The sequence below is a fragment of the Vanellus vanellus genome (genome assembly GCF_965231255.1).
Source record: "Vanellus vanellus genome assembly, chromosome: 6".
Taxonomy (NCBI): Eukaryota; Metazoa; Chordata; class Aves; order Charadriiformes; family Charadriidae; genus Vanellus; species Vanellus vanellus.
In genome coordinates, this window is record NC_138911.1 from 24770236 (window position 1) to 24790413 (window position 20178).

Genomic DNA, 20178 nt, shown 5'->3' on the forward strand with positions numbered 1-20178 from the left:
CTTTTCACCAGCACCAACAGAGAACTATTGGTGCTTCTGAAGCAGAGAGACCTGTTGCACTCAAAGTAAAATCATACTCAGCAAGACATAATTAATATTCCCATGCCTTAAGCACAGGCATAAGCAAACTAAAATAGCACAACCAGCAAGAGCAGATAAGTACCGTGTGACATTGTTACACCACTAATCACATAACCAGCAACAAGCATTTCTAATAGAGCTAAATGTAAATAACATGAATTGCAAAGGGGCAAATAGAGAATTATGATGGAGTTGCACAAATGGGATAGAGTAAGACATGTGCAAGTAGTAAAATCTGCAAGGTAGCAAAGGATGTCAAACAGATAGGAAAGATGTTCTTCTGGACTATTTTAGATTCAACATACAAACAGGAAAGATGCTTGGTGAAACTAGCTGATGAGACCATACTCTTATTTTGGGAAGAGAAAGGTAAGATAGCAATAATGAACAAGGATGGGAAGACAGACAACATGACATTAGCTTCCATTCAATCTTCCCTCCTTCAAAAGAGCACCTAAGATCACCTCCACCTTCAAATAAGACCATCAAGGACTTGCAGCTATCAGTGCCAAAGTGGCATCACCTCTACTGGTCTGTATACTCCCAGATGACTTGGGACAGATTGTTATGGACTAACTGGATGAATATGTAGTGATAACAACTAAGAGGTAGCCATTGGCAATGTGTATTGCCAATGAACATCAATTAAGTAAAGGAAGTGGCGTTTCCATAGTTGCATCTGATCTATTGGTTTTCCTAACCATTCCCACTGCAGCACTGTGATTCCCTGTGACACGTATATTCTCCACACTAGAACTGTTTTAAAGCAGAAATATTAATTCCTGATAAAGTTTTAACTTCTTGATGAAAAACACAAAACAGCAACAAAAAGCAGCAAACTGAGTGAGAAAGAATTGAGTGAACAAAAAGAGTTAAGAAATAACTTATTCTGGATGAAAAAACATTAATCTTTATTTGTGCTCCAAAATGCTCCAGCAGAAGGGAAAAATACACACTTTATCACCTAACAGATGTTAAAGTCCACAGTCAGGTTGTGACAGATCCAGATTGAAAGTGCTGCTTTGTCTCAATCGGAGCACAGATTGCTTAGATTCTCTCAGAAATCCCAAGCCAATAAATAACCCAATAGACTATGAAAACACAGACTTTGTATTCCTCTCAAAGCTGCTGACAAAGATGAAAGTAAAAGAAAAAAAAAAAAAAAACAACACAAAATAATAGGTCTCCGAAAGGTTTATAGAAATTGTATGAACTTTATCTAAGTGAAAGCAGAAGCATTGGGCACTGACCACTAAACAAAATGGTAACTGATTCATAATGTTGTCTACCCAGTGCTGTTGGGTAGACAGAAAAAGCTTCAGACCAGTTACAGGATGAGTTTTCCTAAACTGAAGCTTTCCTCATCCAAAGCCTGCGTAATATGTTCAGCATGCTTGATATTTAGTGTATATCCTATGAATAGTTGTTATTCTCCAAATAGTTATATACTGAAAGAGAGATAATCAGGTGGCCCGTTTACTCAACTTTTCATTTTCATTTAGAAGCAGTTAGAATTCAACAATCTCTCATGACAATTCCATAAATTAACTCGAATGTTACAAATCCTTTCTTATCCTTCCCGCATACCACAACGAGTTTCCAAATAGTCCAAAAAAGAATTAGTATCGCAAAGGAATAAAGTGAGAATTACCACTGAAAGTAGAACAAGTTTTCTTGTAAAGGACGAAACTACACTGAAATGTCCAAAACCCCCTTCTTTTTTTGTTATTGACTGAGTTTTATGGACTGACCTGGCCTAGCCCTGTGGAGCAGTAGGACTTAACAGCCCAAGCGGATTGCCAGACCATCTCTCACTCCAGTGAAGGAGCTGACCTGAATGCTAACACAAGGATAACTAAGTCAGTGAAGCTGCATCCACACACAAGGACAACTTTTGACTCTAAACTTGTTAACCCATATTAAACAGACTGGAAGACCAAGGGATTTTAATTTTTTTTTTTTTTCCTCTCTTATGAATTTTGCAAGGACAAGACATTTTTGGCCCCTTTTTAGCAAATATTTTTCCAGGGCAAAAACATCACTAACACAGTGAACATGTTAAGTCACTGGGGTTGCCAACGTCCACGTGCACCTCTTAGCAGGTACAGTTTAGAGGGAAACCAATAGGCAGAGATGAGTGAAGAAAGAAACCTTGTGCGCTTCAATGAATATTCATTACATCCTCTAATTTATTATCATGTTTACAGCCAAAACTGCAGAGCAAATTACATTCTACATAAGGTCCCAAGGGGGTTTTCATTTCCACAGCTTGGACTGGTACCAAAATAAAGCACATTAGAGAGAAATTGCAATGAGAGTCATTAATATTTAATGGACTACTAACAGCAGTGTTCCTCATGACAAAAAGGCAGGGCAGGGGAGGGATGGGAAGGATCATTCAGCACATGGCTCCACAAAATCCTTTTCATTAAACAAACTGAATTGAAACAAACAGGTGGCTTTCTTAAAAAAAAAAATAATAAAAAACATGAATAAAAAAAAAAACAAACAAAAAACACACACACAAAAAAAAACCAACACAAAACCCACCACATCACAACAACAAAAGAATCCAAAACCCACATACAACAACACCAAAAAAAAAAAAAAACACACAAAACAAAACACCAGAGAAGAACCAGCACCCAATATCAAGCAGAAGTAAGCATTTAAAATCCATCCCAGGAGGTAACAGAAAGCAAAGCATAAAGGATAAATTAACTTATTACTGAAGTAGAGCAGAATTTGAAACTGCCCTTGCATAGAGAGAAAGTATCACATGGAGAAAACCCCAAATAATCAGTGGCTAGCGAGCATAAACAAGTCAATAAACACAACATTTCTGAAATTTCCATTTCCTAGCACAGGAGAAGCTTCAAACTGTCACTACAAGGGGATGGAATTAAAACACAGCATCCAGCAGCTGGCAGAACTTTTACAGCACTAACACAAATGGCATAAACTTGTAACATTTTTCTAGTGATTCAAGTGGGGTGGCAGAAGCAGCACAGTGACAGCTAAGGGGATGACAGAGAAGGATACTCACAGTGGTCTAGATTCATTTTTTTAAATTGAAAGCAAATACAGTAGGTCGTTTGCTTAAATCGGCATTTTGTACACTCGCTGCTCACTGAAGCAGGTGAGGAAATACTTTAACACTTGGTAGAGTGATACTCTGTGCCCTTGCCCCCAATTCCCTTATTCCTGCACTGATATTTAAAATAACTCGATCATTCTGACTGCCTGACCCTGCGCAGAGACTCAGGCATGCCGGTTTGATACCTGCTAAATTCAATCTCCCAACCATAGTGAATTCAAATGACTTTTGAGATACAGTTGCCAGTTTTCATCCACAGTTTACCTCTTCCCATCTACTTTGTAGCTCTCTGTGAAAAGAATGAGGTTGGAGCTGTACGTCCTCATCTGCCTGCTGGGCGTCCTTCTCTCCCTCTCTGACACCTTCTATAGGGGGAAGATTCTCCCCAACAGAGTAGGCATATGGATGGAACGACTGAGGTTTCACCCTGTAATGTTTTAGTCCATCTCAGAAACTTCCTCTGTTTCAAAGCCTTCACAAACCCAGTCCTGTTTCTCAGGGGATTGCACAGATCTCAAAGAGTTAAAGACTGGGAACAGCACAGCAGAAGACATTCTAAATGGAGACATTTAGAAATTGATTTATTTCTTAAGCAAAAATATCTCCTAGCATGACACAGATCAGAATCCACATCATGTTTCTGCCTTATCTTTTTAATACCTTCTCTAGGATGTAGTTTTCTAAACTGTTAGGAAGCTTTCACATTGGGTACAGCTACCAGTGGAACTAACAAAAACAGCTACAAAATAAATACACACAGGTCGCTACAAATTAAGCGATGTAGATCCTTGTCCTTTTTTTGTCATGCATTTTCCTGATCATACAATAAAACCATAAGTTGTACGAAAGAGCGTTAACCACTAAGACAGTTGTTCCATTAACCTTTGTATTGAATGTCCCAGAGCACCATTATGCTATTTTGTACTTAAAGTATTCTTCTAGAAGGAATTTCATCTCACAAACCTATTTAGATTCTGACCTCTAGTCAGTAAAAGTAACAGAATAAATTCCAAAACAATGTTGGGTTTTTATATTCACATTACAGAAGTGTGTTTTGTTCTGAAAATTATTCCTTTTGAAAGAAAGCAGAGCACAAAATAAAGGTTGCAACATCACTTGAAGTAATTTAGGTTTAGATTTACAAAAAAACAGTTGGTGGGGCCAAGAGTAAAAGTTCTATCAACTCTCATCACTGAGGTACTAACAGAGACAGCTTTATCGGGTCCCCAAATTGCTGGCTTTAGATTTTCATGTTACTGTGGCCTTGCATTGAACTCCAGTCTTTATTATCAATTTAAGGGCCATAAGGGCACTTTACTGTTGATATGATACAGTTTCTCAATTAGGCCTGTCCTTTTTAACCCAAGTCCCAGAAGTCAAAGAGTGATTCTTTGACTAGAGGAACTGATACAAATCGAAGTCTGAAGGGCTGCCAGCGCAGGAGTGGCAACCAAAAAAACCAACCAAACAAACAAACAACAAAACACCACCACCACCAAACAAAAAACACCAAAAAAAAAAAAAAAAAAAAAACACCACAAAACCACCAAAACCAAAAAAAACAACAGTTCTCTCCAGAAGGGCTGGAGGGGGAGAAGGAGTGATTTTGCCAAGCAGGAAAGCATTAGTATAAATAGGCAAGAGGTGACAGACAAAAATAGCTACTTCCTAAGCAGAGGAGACTAAACTCCCCAGGTTCCCTAGGGTTTACAGACCCCAGGCTATAGTGCTGCCCAAGTTCATTCTCAGTCAGAAAACTTCTCTGCTTTGCAAAACTTTAAAAAGTACATGGTACGGAGACAATTCAAAGACACCGGAGACTCAGACTTGTGATTCCCCTCGATCACAAGCTGGAGAACAGGTGCTCACTGGAGATATTCTCCTGGAAAGAAACAGGTGGCAGTGGACAGGGAGCAGGCAGCACCGGCAGCAGCATTCAGCTTATGCTTCCTGCACCCAGCCAAAAAATACGAATAAGGCAGGAAAATGAGACAATTCAAGACAGCGGATTAGACCATTCATCTTCAACCTTGTAATTATCTTTCCTTCTCACTATTAATTTTTGGGAAAAGGGAAGAGCTGGTGAATAAGTACACTCAGCTCCTCAGACACCTCCCATACCGAGACACAAAGTAACTAACTTAAATCCTGGGTAAAGATCTTTGTGAATGCAAAGTTGCAGTGAAGGTACATTGGACTTGGTAGAAGAGGTGTCAGGTGCAGTTAGTGGATCTGATTAGAATTGATTATTAGAGCAAGTTACAAGGAACATGACTGCTTTTAGAAATAAACTGGTTTCCCATTAAAAAAAAAAAAAAAAAAAAAATCAATGTGTCAAAATCTCAGACGATAATTGATCAGCAGTAAGTCAATATACAGAAAAATAACCAACCCTTCATAACAAGGGTCTCATTTGCCATTCACTTTAGATACAGCGCACATGAGGAATGTTTGTGTATAAGGTGATTGTTCCGGATGAACAATATATTCTCAGGATAGCCAGACAAATCTAGGTCAAGGTTAAGAGTTAGAAGTGTTTGGAAACGGGTATGGAATAGAGGTGCTTTCCAGTTCCACACTTAGCTGTGATTGAAGACAGTCTGATGTAGTCTGACTGCCGATATAGATAGGGACAAAATGTGACTAGGATTTCATATTGAATCATGGATAGCTACACAGGGAAGGCTAACGATGTTCAACCCCGGCTAAGGACGTGTGGAGGACAAACTGTGATTAACGTCCAAAGTCAAACCTGACAGCAGCTATTACAGACTGGATTACACAGCAACATAACGTAATATTACCAGGCATCTCCCTCAGTCAAGCTTCTCTCCTGAAGAGAGTGATCAGCACTAATTCCATTGCCACGATATTATATTGGTAGACTCATAAGCTTTTCATTCCCCCACACCATCTAAATGTACAAAGGTGACGGCTCCTGGCCATTTGGAACATCAAAATGATAGGGACAGGGTTTAGACTTTCCTGAACATTGTTAAAGGTCTTGAACATTAAATCTGTTGGAAAAATCTTAACTAACATATCTCTCTCAACACATGCAGCTGAGAAACCATGCAGTCCTCTCCACAGATGGCAGCAATGGACACCCTGAGCTAGCTCATCCTTTAGTATCAACATGACAATCTACATTATAATCACTATTTTTACACTACACATGCTTAAGCAAGCAAAATGATTCCAGCCACATCACTCAATTGGCAAAATCTGAAGCAGAATTTATGCAAACAAGTGTTGTCTAAGACAGATCTTACTCCAAATCGAAGTTTTATTATTTTGTCTGGTCATATGCCAAAAGGCACTGCATGATATTTGTAAAAAATATGAAAAATGTTCTGCAGCTAATATCATCTAAAGAGAACTTGAATAAAACACACCCAATTTCCAAATGCAAAATATCCATAGCTCACAGACGCTTGTTTTACTGCCTTTTTTTTTCCCCCTCTTTTGTTTTGTTTTTAACCATAAGATTACCCTTTCAATAATATTTAAGTACACTACAGAAGCAGTATTTACTAAGAGGAAATTATTGGTCAAAAGTTTCTGCTAGTAAAAGCAGTACTAAAAACATCAGAGAATAGCACTTATTTCTTTTTCTACCCATCTAAAAATAATCTCAATATTTCAGAATATTATTTTTATCAATTTTTTTTTCTTCAGCTGTCTAGGCCACAATTGGGTGAAAGAAATAGACTTAGACACTGGAATTTTTTTTTTTTTTTTAAACTTTTCTGATTTGATTTTACTGTTGAAATCACTCAAGGAAAATTCAATTTTAAAACTATTTTCATGATTTATTTTAGAAAGAAATGGGGGGAGAGGGGAAAGGGACAATGCCAAAATATTAATGAGCTCCATACTAGGTACGTACACTTTCATCTTTAAGAAACCAGTTGCTTACCAGTTTCAAGACAGTAGTTGGCCTGCATATAAAAATCAATTTAGAACCCAACTCATTTAACTTCATTAGGCTAGACAACTAAATTTTCAAATGTACTTTAAGAAATCAATTTCTGGAAATACCTACTGCCAAAAATATGATTCACCATACCCTAAAATTAGGTGTATAAAGAAAATCTAGGTAGTATGAATCATTTGACAGAAGTAATCTCTTATTCCTATAGAGTCAATGCAGGGAAAAGGAAGGAATGGCACCACAGCTTAGGCCAGATGCTAAACTTTGAGCTAGATACATTTAGATGGCATAAATCACACCCCATACAGTAATGATTTCGGTACTGATTGGCAGTTTCCCTCTCCAGGACTTCTGTATCATAACAACCATGTTATACAGGCATAACATTGTACCTCTCTGGAGGGTTAAAGTGGTTCAGTCATAACCAAGGTATAGCAGGCTTGAAATGAACTGGAGTAGATAGTTTGAATAACTGACACTTATTTCAAAGATTTATTCCTAACCGCGTTAAGAAAAAAAATGCAAAAAGACATTAACACATCCTCTCCCATAGGTACTTTAGAAACCCCCCTGTGATGCAGTACCAGCTGTGCTGAATACACACGTAAATCAGCCCTTTACTGTGTAGTTACTACATAACATCACCACCAGGAACAAGAACCTCTTTGTCATAGCAATTTATCAGCTTCCAGCAGACCCCTCCTTCCCAGGACAGCAAAGCCCAGAGCCCAAACTGCTGCAAGTGCACCAGCACCTGCCTCAGCCGGGCTCCCCAGGGCAGGCTCCGGCTGAGAGTCAGTTTGCCAAATGGATCCTGACAGCTTGTCAGAGGGAAGGGCGCTTACTCGCTCACTTACATGCAGTCTCTTTTCCTGCATCTGCAAAACCTGCAGCTAAGCCTAATGTCTCCAGCTGCTTGTACCTCTGCTCCTCTCCCTAGCGCTCGGGCACCCAGAGGGCATCTACCGCGTCCGAACACCACATTTAAGCAGAGGAAACTCAGTTCAAGTTACTGCAAACAGAAAGGCATTCAAAACTCGTTGACTTCCAGCAGATATTGGGTCCTCATTACAAAAAGGAAAAAGAACAAGAGTTAGGGGTTACAGAAGTCCTCTAGCTATAACCCACCCAGTCTCATTTCCTCGGAGTGAGCACCCTTGGGAGCTTATACCACCTTTACCCATTATTTTTAGGGCCTACCATAATAGATATTCTTAAAAGCCTAAAAAAGGCTAGATATGCCTCAAATACAATCCTGCAAGTAATATATGCGGCCCAAACCTAAGTTCCTCTCCTTAGTTTCCCTTAATTTATAAGAGAACTTCTACTAGTTTCTCACTGTTACAGTTCTGGATTTTCCAGTCATTCACTATGTTCCCCAGAACAAAAAGATATTTTTTTTTCTTTCATATTACAGTTTCCATATGCACCCCCATATTTCCTCACCAGCAGCACAACATGAGAAAAAAAAGTAGATGATACTGTTGTATAGATGAAGAGGAATGAGCACAATAAACATATGCTATTCCAATTCGTGATATTGGTATATCTTTACAGTTTGTTGAATCTTTAAGGATTTTAATGACTGGCAGGACACAGACCAGAGAAGATTTTTGTACCAGGAGCATTTAGTTAATTCAGACCATTAAAATGTTGACCCACTCTCACTTCCTGTGTCTCAGGAGAGGACGTTCGCTGCTGATGCGGGAGGCTAAGACTCAGGCCTCCACAGCCAGCACTCCGGGATTTTTCTCTGCCTTTAACAACGCAGAAGGGAATTTCCACCAGGTTGAGTTGATGAGGCCAAAGGGCTTGTTTGGAAAGATGTTTCTCAGCTCCTCAACCATGGGTGGGTGTAAATATTTACAATGGTAGAAAAGCATATCAAAATGCAGCGTGAGTGCGTATGGCCTTTCAAACACCCTGTGAGACAAGTTTAAACCATACAGTTTACAATACATTAAGATAGTTTGCGCTATGTTTCTCAACTCAGTAGGTATAGAAAGCTACAAGAACTGATATGATTTCAGTGTTGCGCAACAAAGGTGTCAGAGAAAGTTAATATTACTTACATAAGCATGCACATCCTTACTGGAAGGTTTAAAATACATGTAACTAGAGATGTTGCCCCAAGGCATAAGTCATTTGTTTCAGTAGGGTTGAAAATTTTGCTGCTGCTATCTTTGTGTTCTTCATATACACCAGTTGGTGCTTGAAAACGATCCAAATGCATCCCAATACAACAAGAACCGGGTTTGGGGGGGGATTTTATTCTAGTAAGGTATCCAAGATACCATAAAAATGAAGTGGTTTTCAGGCAGAAATTCACCAAACTTTTGTGTGTGCCTCAGCTTAAATATTAAAAAATAAAATTTCACCTGTGCATTAAATATGACCACTTCCAAAAAGAAAACTTTAAAATATTTAGGGCACACAAGTATTCAAGATTACAAGGAAATTTTTACATAGGTATCATATTGAAACTATATGGAAAAAATCAAGGTGAAATAGTGAATTTACTCAAGATCAAAATTCAATCATATATTAACTTTCTAAAACAAAAAGCAGTGTCACATACACTAAAGAACTCTCTTTAGTAATTCCAAAAAAAAAAAAAAAAGAAAGCAAATAGTATCAGAACAAATTAGTTCTCTATATGAAATGAAACACAGTTTAACCTTTAAAAAGTTTGACATCTTCCAATGATTTTAAGGAGGGGTAAAAAAAAAAAATCATAATGTTTCATATAAAAAAAACACTGAAATAAGATTTTGTGAAAGGTCCTTTTTTTATTTAAAGTAACTATTTAACAAAACCAACAGAAACCTTTATGTACTAAAATCAGATGTTCAACAGCAGCACATCTTTTTGTCATATTTGTTCTCCTTTCTAAAGTAGAAAGCACATGCACTTAAGACTACTTTGAAGGCATTGGTCCAGTGTAAGTCCAGAAGGACAAATGCTTTAGCACTATTCGCCTCATAACAGAGGTCCCCTGTAAATAAAAAACTACTTCAATTTAAAACGTGCTTTCGCGGTCTCCGCTTGCACTGCACCAAGCCTCATCCCCAGGTACGATATTCTCTTTACTTCCTCGTTTTCCCTTTTTAACTCTTACCAGCCTCTCTCATGTACAGAAAAGTAAACTTCGCACCTTGCCACCTCCTGTCAGTATTAATTTCCCAATATCTCTTCAATTCATCAATTCTCCTTCCCATTAGAAGAAAAAGGGGGGAAAAAAAACTCCAAACAACTCTCATCTGTGGGCCCCTCCCTGCTACATCATACCTTTTGCTTCCCTCTCCCCGGTTTAATAATGTTTATTGCCAGAGTTATACTACATTGCTCTACCCTCTGAACCATTTGCTGAACAGGTCTTCTATGAAAAATACCTTACACAGCATTTTAGACTAACTTTACCAGTTCCTGCTTAGCTGGCAAGAATTTATGGAAATAATGTATAATAGTGTGGCTGCCAAACTAGAAGTATTCTTAAAAAAAAAAAAAAAAAAAAATTATTCCATTTGATTCCCTCCCCCTAAAGGCTTTTGATTCCCAAGCAGTCTCACTTCTACAGGATTACTGCATAGATGCAGAGTAGCTGCTTCCTTAACTTTGCTAGCTCAGCTGGTTTTATGACTTTTTCTGGTGCCTGATACCTTAACAGAATAACAACCATCAGGGATTATCCACCTGCAAGTTATATGTAAACCCACCTCTATTTTCACTCAAAGATTAGACGCAGATGGGCTTGGGGGATTATTCTACCCATTAACTAGAGTATTAGAGAGAGCAAACAATTGACATCTTAAATTCACCTATGTAAGCAAGGCTAATATTAAGGTTCTCTGCTATGGTTTAATAGCAGGGTATCACTGTTAAAGAGATTCAAAACGTACATTTAGGGAGGACAAACAATTGCCAGGATTTTTCCTTCAAAGTTACAGCCACATATCTAATTAAGAGGGAAGCAGTCAATTAAAATTGCACAAAAGAAACACTGAAAAACAACAGGGAAAGTGTTGTGGGACAAAAGGAAACACACGCTGCAATTCAGCAGAGTTTACAGTAAAAAGAAAACAGAATTGAAAAATCAGATCTTTTGCACTTAAAAAAAATTAAATAAATCCAACGCATTACACAGCTTTGAAAAAAAACACCTTCCATTCCCACATTACAAAACCAGATGTCAAGTGATCATTAGGTCAAACACTGCGAGTCAGGCAGACACTATAAGGTTGCCTGTTCAAATCTAACTCACTCCTAGTGATCATCATCTTTGTTGCTACAGGATCCAGTGACTTATAGCTTTGGCACTAAAAGCTGTGCCTGCACCTTTTGGGATGGTACACGTACTGAAAATGTACTTCTGACAAAACCCAGTCGGATCCCATGAACTGGGCACTCATTCAGGGCTGGAGACACACTCGCCTTGAGGCGGGCTTATCTAAAAGTCAGGTTTTGCACTCCATGATCAATCTGTGAGATAAGCCAAAGCAAGGCACGTGATAATGATTGGGACATCAGTATCAAAAGCACACTCCTGATGTAAATCAGCTCTCTGGTGTAAACACATCCCTTACAGTAAGTAGGTACACAGGTTCTGACTGACACATAGCCAGCTTATACAGGGCAAGAAGGCAGAGCATCACGAAACGATTTCCAGAGCTACTAGGTTACATATGCAAGTTACTGGAAGTATGTCACTTTTCTCACTGTGAAATATCAAATTACACAGGTGTGGTCTGTTTTAGGAATAAATAAATCTGACTCAGCAGTGCCAATACATGTAGTGACCATCTCCATTGTGAAACTACCTTTATAAGGTTAGTTTTCCGTATTTTCTTCCCCCATGGAAAGATCTCACTGAGTCAACAATATGACCAGGAAACTTTTTACTAGCTAAGTTTTTTTCCTAGAAAGTTATGCCCTGATTTTCCATTCTGGACTTCTTCATTACACACCTTGAAGTCCATTATTCCATTTTCAAGAAGGTACTTGCACTACTCAGCTCACACAGCCCTATGGCTTATCAGTCTCCCAAATTTTTCACTCGTCGTTACATCTCACAAAAGCTTATACAGACCTGACCTTCAGAGTTACTGCAGCCACTAACATCATCTCTGATTTTACAAGCATACAGTCTCTTTTTCCTCTCCCCTTTCCCCCCTGCTTCCTCCATTTCTTCTTATTTTTCCTCATTCAGAAAGCAATATCACACATGCTACAAGGCTGTTGAAATTCAAATGAAAAGTATAAGGAAAGACGATCAATGAAAGGATCCTCAAAGCCATCCAAAAAGAAAGGAGGAAATTCTCAACATGTCTGTTGTTATAATGTTCAAAGAGGCAAATGAGGAATTATCTACATCAAAGAAAAAGGTTATATTGAAGAAGCAATAGAAAAGGTGGAGAAGAACATGAGCAATAACTTAGATAAGTGAATCTGAATTTGTTTTCTCTGGTTGCCCTGAACCTGGTGTTATTTATGGAAACCAGGAGCACAGCAGTTGCAATGCTATGACTAGAGTAATGCCTGGCAATAATGATATTAAATCCATGTTGTTCTAATTATTCTCAGTGTGTGATCTGGTTCCCTCCTCAGTCTTGCTGTCTAAAAGCAGCTGGGCTTCCTTCATTCCAGCAGAGTAGAACATGAGGGCAGAAGTCACCTTTCATTTCTCTTTCTCATTCACTGGGTCACTGAACGGGAGGATACCTTTGGGTACAAAGGGAGGAAGGAAGTCACAAGGCAAGTACTTTGACTCTTGTGAGTCTAAAAAACAGTTTTGAGGCATTACCTGCAGCACTGTGTTACAATAAACACAGCAACGATACACAGCAAAAGCTTAGCAAGGAAGTAAGACAGCTTGACTAGTGAACGGAGAAGACACCAAGGCAAGCAAACTGACACATTAATGGATTTAACAAAATATTCTGTGACAGAGCACTCTTACAGATTCAAAACAGTTCAATACACAGAAAACAAAACAGAGGACATAAGGATGCCTGTCTCTAATAACTTCCAGGCTTTGATCAAAGCTTCCTCTCCCAGAAATATATAAATGGATATACATTTTGTGATGGATTCTCTTCTACCTAATATGTTATACATCCATCAATACTCAAGTTTTTCTTCAGTCTTGGTTTACTTGTCCATTCCTTCCACTCATTTTCACAAAAACTCCATTAAAAACAAGTACCTTTGATCTCTCTACTCTTTTAAATGCAATTAATACCAGTGATGACCAACTGAAAGACTGAGAAGTAGAGACATGCAGATACAGGAAGGAATGCTTAAGAAAAATTATTTTAAAGAGTTAATTGAAACAAAGTTGAACTACAGTCTTAGCAATCCAACTCCGACTATAGCCGAGTGACAGCAAAAGTCCATGAAAGCACAGAGAGAAAACAGCAATCCATTCCTTTCTCCACTTTTCCCATAAAACAAGACAACCAGGGGTGGAGGGTAGGAGAGGAACAAACCCCAAACCCACAAACAAGAAACACAAATGTTTGAGGAACTGTAATTCTTTCAGTGATGTTTTTGGTGGGAGTGGAACTCAAAAAATACATGGAAAAAAATTCAGGGGAAGGTGATGGAAGAAGAGCTTCCTATGACTATTGTTGGCACAGAAGTCAATGCTGTGCTTAGCATGTTGTTGATGGTGCAAGATACATCTGATTTTAACAAAGAAGTTATATGGAATTCCAATCATGAATAGAAAGGGATTTGGAGAAAATATTAAGGAAGTATAAAGGTCCATAAGGAGAACTCCTTCAAAAAATGGCTTTCATGTATTACAGTGTAAACCACCACACCCAAGCCTGTGTGAAGGCCGCGCTTATTTTACCATTACAACTTTCTTCTAAAAATGTACACGCGACTTTCCAATTCATATATTAGTTTGCATTATTAGCCCTCCCCACAAAAAAAACCCACATCAAATAAAATCTATAGAAACACCAAAAATAGAAGAGTCTAGAGGTCCTGAGCTGAGCACCTCAGCTGGACTTGCAAGCTTTCAGTAATTTCATTCTCTGAAATTAACTTCTCCATTAATACAAATATTTGCAGTGAAATGCATTTTTTCTTTTATTCAGTATATATTCCCTACCTCTGCTATTAATAAATCCCTGGTTTATAACTTAACTCTACAATGTCACTTGGTTCTGCCAGAAGAATATTTGGGCTACATCCTCCCCCTGAACTAGAAAGCATAAGGAACACACATTCAATAATTAACACACTATCACGAGCAGGTAAATACAGAATGTGAAGGAGCCATACAGCCTCCTATGCTTGCCTAATGTAAGTTTGTTCAAGACGGTAACAACTGCTACACAGCAGTATGGATCCATTTCTATCCCAATTTGATACAATTATTTAAGTGGCTTAAGTATTTCTGAAAGTATTGCCTTCAGCTTCCAGGCTACTGCAGAGGCCCGCACAGGTCCTTATGATCTTAGGCAACTTTAAAAAAAGCAGGCAGTTTTAATTGCTATAAAGCAGCGATGGCATTTCAAGAAGCAAGATAGTACATGTATCCTCTTCAAATAAGCAGGATACATTTGGTAAGTAACTGTAGCTGCCCTGGCATGAGTTGCTCCCAGCTGGTTGTCCATGGAACTCTTCCTTGCAAGCTAACTTCAAGTGTTACTCTAGAAACCAATTAAAAAAAAATAAATCTGAGCAATCAAGGTCACCATAAATCCATTTGGTAGTCGACAGCTTCAGTTGGGTCCACTGTGTTGTACATTGATCAGATTCAGATCACAGTTGTGTTTCAGACAGGATGTCTTAGTAGCACACAAAAATAGCTATCAAATCACACACCCTTAAATACACAATTAGAGTACCTGAGCTTAATATAAGCCTAACATTTTAAGCAAACAAATTGAAAAAGACTTGGAAGGGTTATTGACTGATGCCACTTCTTGGGCTGAACCCATCTTCCCTGAAGAACAGCTGGACCAGAAGTCGACTATGGAAGAGATGCCATTTACACATCCAGCACTACTATCTGTGAATATCATCTGGAAAAACACATTAGTATTACTGACACTAAATAAGTACCATGACCTTCAAATCACAGCTGCTGCAAAGGGTCCCCCCCCACATCAGGTAGCTGCAGACACCTCCCATCGCGTACCACCTCACAGTTTCCCAACTGAAGGGTACGACTGGGGTCTCTGAAGTCTGAATGGAAAGGAAAACTACTTCTCAGTACTTGTCACAAGTACAACATCATCATCCTGACACAAACACTGTCATTGATTCCACTAAGAATTTTTCTGGCCAGGAGAAATTATAATTACATCCTACTCCTACTCTTGTGCACATACTTGCTCTTTCCTTTTGGGTTAGGTACCAGGATAACACAGAGTAACAGAAAAAGTCCTGAAGAATTCTGATTCTATAATGGCTATTATCTAACATTAATGTCTCAACTAAATGATCATAAACATAACTAAAGAGACTCACATTGGTTTTCATCAAAGTTGATACAGAAAGTTACAGCATGCCAGATAATTGGTTGTTCTAGAAGTTAAAAAAAAAAATACCTTTTTAGAGTTCATCCTATGATTTGGTTGAGAGTTAAACCAAGTAGGATTAAGGAAAAACACATAGAGGGCACATGGCAGCACATGTGGGCTAGTGAATCTTAAGTTTCATGTCCCAATTCCATAAAAGTTAAAGAAACATTAAAAAAAAAAACAAAAACAAAAAACCACAGATAACTACATTCCTATGTGATCTTTGCTTCTTAAACTGTGGCACTGCCTTCACATAAGCCATTTATGGACTGTAATTTAAAATAATTTGTTAAACGTAAATAGTATTTGCCTTTATCTGTGTTAATCTCTGTGCTTATTTTTTTCTTCATACAATCATATGCAGAAATTATTCAGCTACTCACTACAATAAGAAAAAAAAATTCCAAAATCTGAAATTACTGTGTACATTACTGCATCAATACAGAGGCATTTACTCATTGACAGACACAGCAAACAAGTTTCAGGATACAATTCTGTAATTGTTATTTTACAGAAGAGATCTAGATATAGGTAAAAAGATGTTGAAAGTTGATAGGATTTAAAGACAGTTCTCTTTAATAAAGCATTCAGTGGAAAGAACGTGTTTTTCTAGCATGTTTAGGTACAGTAAACAAAAATATTATGTGGATAAAGTGCCTGTGGAGAGATGCTTTTACGAATGATACATTACCCACCTAATTTAATCAAGACTTTTACAAAGTAAAAGTATAAAGAATTAGTGTCTTAGTAGGAAAAAATAAAAATTAATAAAAATTTAGTGACATATGACTGGAGCAAAGGAACAACAGTGAAACAATTACAATGAAAACACACTGGAAAGTTTAATTAGTTACTTTTACCTGACGATTATCCATTCTCAAATAATACTGTTCAGGATGTTGAACCCTAATCAGACATGGGCTCTAATCATGTATGCAGAGAGACAATTAATTTGAAACACTAATTTCCCACAGTACAACAGCTAACACTGTTATTGTGAACATCTCTAATTGTGATAAACCCTGACATAAATACTTTCTTCAGCTAAAATATAATTTAAAAGTTAGCATACACAAGTGTCATATGTTATATTATGTTCATAACCAGAAACACTACGATGTAGGCTCATGTGCTACGGACTAATGTAATCGTGCAGCACCAGTAAAGAGTGAAGCTTGCTTGCTTACTTTTCTATGCGCCCAAGAACTGAAGTATTTTGAAACTGCATTTTCTAAACATGTTATTAGGGAGCTATACAGAATTTCCATTTTTAGATACCTCAAGGCTGTACACGTAAAATTGACCAGTAACGATTTTCTTCACAGAAAACAAATGAACATGTTGAAAAATCTCATCTTCCTATTCCATCAGACCTCCTTTAGTACTCCGATCTTTTGTGTTCCCTCTGAATTTCCCAGTCCTGCCCAGCCGTGAGTAAAATAAAGTGAAAATCCCTTCTAAATAGTCATAGGTAAAACAAAACACTTGACAATTAACGGCAGAAAAAGTAATATATCAGGAAAGAATGAGAAAATGTTATAGCAATCCTGCATAGAATTCCTTTCTACATAAGTCGGTTTTGTTTTGCACTGTACATTCGTGTTCTTCCTAAGTTCAGGGTTCTTTCTTTGGTTGGCACCTACGTGTGTGGTTTAAAACTATATCCACAGTACTGTACTACCGAGACTGGGAATAACAATGTATAAAACCACCAAAGACAGACTGCCATCCTTTATTTGTCATACGTGTATGTTAATCATTGGACACAAAAAAAAATAAAAACAAAGAGGAAAACATAGCAGCCATGGTTATCAAAAAGTCACACCTGAGAACAGAATGTAGTTTGCCATTATAACGTTTGGCATGCAAATATCAATGCATCCTAAAAAAAAGGTGTAAGTTGCCAAAATGTTTCAAAGGAATCTAACAATTAGCACATCTCTACTAAGATTATTACATCATCTTTGCGATATTTCTTTGGGTAAGGAATATTCTCCCATAAATTGGGGGAGAAGGGAGATCAAAGACATCAGTTATTCTAATGAAAGTGATAGTCATCTTGCAAATATAATCCACTCTGATGACTTTTTTCTTGAAGCTGCCTAGTGTTTTCCTTCTATGTAGTTTGTGCCCAGTGCTAAAAATGAAGCAAGACTAAATAAAACCTGTTCCTATCCAAAAATCTACCAGCACAATCAGCAGTCTTAACAGAGAAGTGTACCATATTTTTCCATCCCATTAAACTAATTAGTTTAGTCCCAGAGAGCTTTTCCAAGACAATATGTAGATAATCCAGGTGAATTCAGGAGCTTGAGCTCCTATAGCTTTTGCAGATCAGGTTCTGCAATAAGAGCAAAGAAATCAAGATTCGGCACTTTCAACCTTTTCAGTGCAACTAAATTTTCTCCAAAGAGAAAGAAGGAAAAAATTCCAAGAGACAAATGAGAATACTTTTTCTTAAAGAATCCCAAGGATACAAGCGTATGCATCAGATGTAACAGCCTCCCTACCCATAAGTGAAACCAAATCTGCCACTGGCAGAAAAAAAAAAAAAAAAAAAACCAACACGATATTAAATAACTGGCTGAAAGCATACTGCTAAAACTGGAAAGCAAATAAATAAGTATTCTCACATTTCATATTCAAGAAAATGTTATCACAGATTTATACTGCTGACACAGTCCATTTTCAGTCATTTCAACACCTATAATGCACACAGCTGAAATTCATAGAACTCCTCAGTGAATATTTACCCAGTACCCTGAAGACTGCAGTCGTAGCAAACAACTAGTACACACTCCTATTGTGTGCTATAATTCATTATGCAGATTAACGGAGCACAATATTGCTTTAATTCTGTTGCCTTAGGCCGCCCATATCATAAACCATAGGAGCTGTGTCACCAATGCCTGAAACAGAATTCAAGCCATAATTTATGCATATTTTAAGACTGCAAAAAGTAACACATTTCAGAAGCCTGTCTTTTCACTTTATAATCTTTTAGAGAACACTGCAGTTCCAAGATGTCCCAGTACGTTCTCTTTAGTATGTTTTGTATGTTTTCTTCAGCATTCTATGTACAAGATGGTCCTTTTTGTCAAGTCATGACACCACACTTCAACACAGACCAGCCAAATAACATTAGAGAAAAATCATATATGCGAGATAGACAATCACGACCAAACTACCAATGTGCAAGACATGACTGCTGACCCAGGATTAACCTCATCTGAGAGCAGCAGGGCCCTTAGCTTAAAGCAGAGGTGGGCTGCAGAGCTCAAGGTGTGCCATGACCAAGCAGGCAAAATAAGCCAGTGGTCCCTCATTTCTTACTAAAAACAGCACTCTGCCCAAAAGACATTTCAGTTAAAAGCTTACTGCCATACTTCCCTGTCTTTGCGAGGAAATTATAACATTATCTCCGTCATATACATTTCCTTTCTGAGAAATTTTAATGATAACTAAGTAATACTGGCTCTATGAGGAAAATATCTTCCTAAATCTGATGGTCAGCAGCTGACACACATTTGAAAAACACAAAAATCAGTATACCAAAGCTTGCTCATAATGCTATCATCATTATAAAAATCAGTGCACTTGGGGGTAAAGTTTTTCTTTCAAGAAATGTACTTTCTTCAATCAAACCCTGTTGCAGTTTCTTGTGTTTTAATATCAAAGCTATTTCATCCTCTTGTAGTGCTCTTAGTGATTGTTTTAAGAGCCCCCAAAAACAAACAAAGCCACAATACACAGAATGGAAAAGAAACACCCCACATATAAGTCTCTTGATTTTTTCTAGTTCTCCAATTTCAAGAATTGGCTTCGTCTCATGTGGGAAAGGGGAGCAACATACTTCTTTCCTATGAATTTTCTTGATTTTCTTTTTGTTGTTGTTAGGAAAAGGTTCAGAGAGAAGAAAATATGAGATTATAATTTTTTTTTTCTGTTTCAACAGGAAATAAAATTAAATTTCTCCATAAGAGTTGCTTTAAAATGCTATTTTTTTTTCCACTCTCCTCATTAAATAAGCACGTTACCCCTATTTGCCCAAAAGCAGAAATCAGTACATCCAGATGACACAGTCTATATTATTTGTTTTATTTTTCTTCCTCTTGTAATATCTTATGATCCCTTACAAGCTCAGTCTTTTTGTTATCTTTATTCTTCTATTTAAAAGGCTTATCACAATTCCCCCATAACAGCCTTGACAATGTATCCCGAAGTCATTGGAAGATTTTCCAATAAGACCACGGAAAAATCCAGCTTTTCTTGTTGCTTTCCAACTTTTTCTCCCTAGCTCCCCCTCTGCTTTCATCTCTGAAATGAAGAAAAATAACAAACAAAACCCCAAGCAAACACTGTTTTGTGTTGAAACAGCAACAGCATATTCCTAGTATATTCTCAATTCTTTTCTTATTAAAATGCTACTGTCAAGTGGCATTTTTTTTTAAAAATAATTTTGACCACAGCTGAGCACTATGCAGATATTTTCAGTAAGCCAATAACAATGAAGCCCAAGACTATGTGAG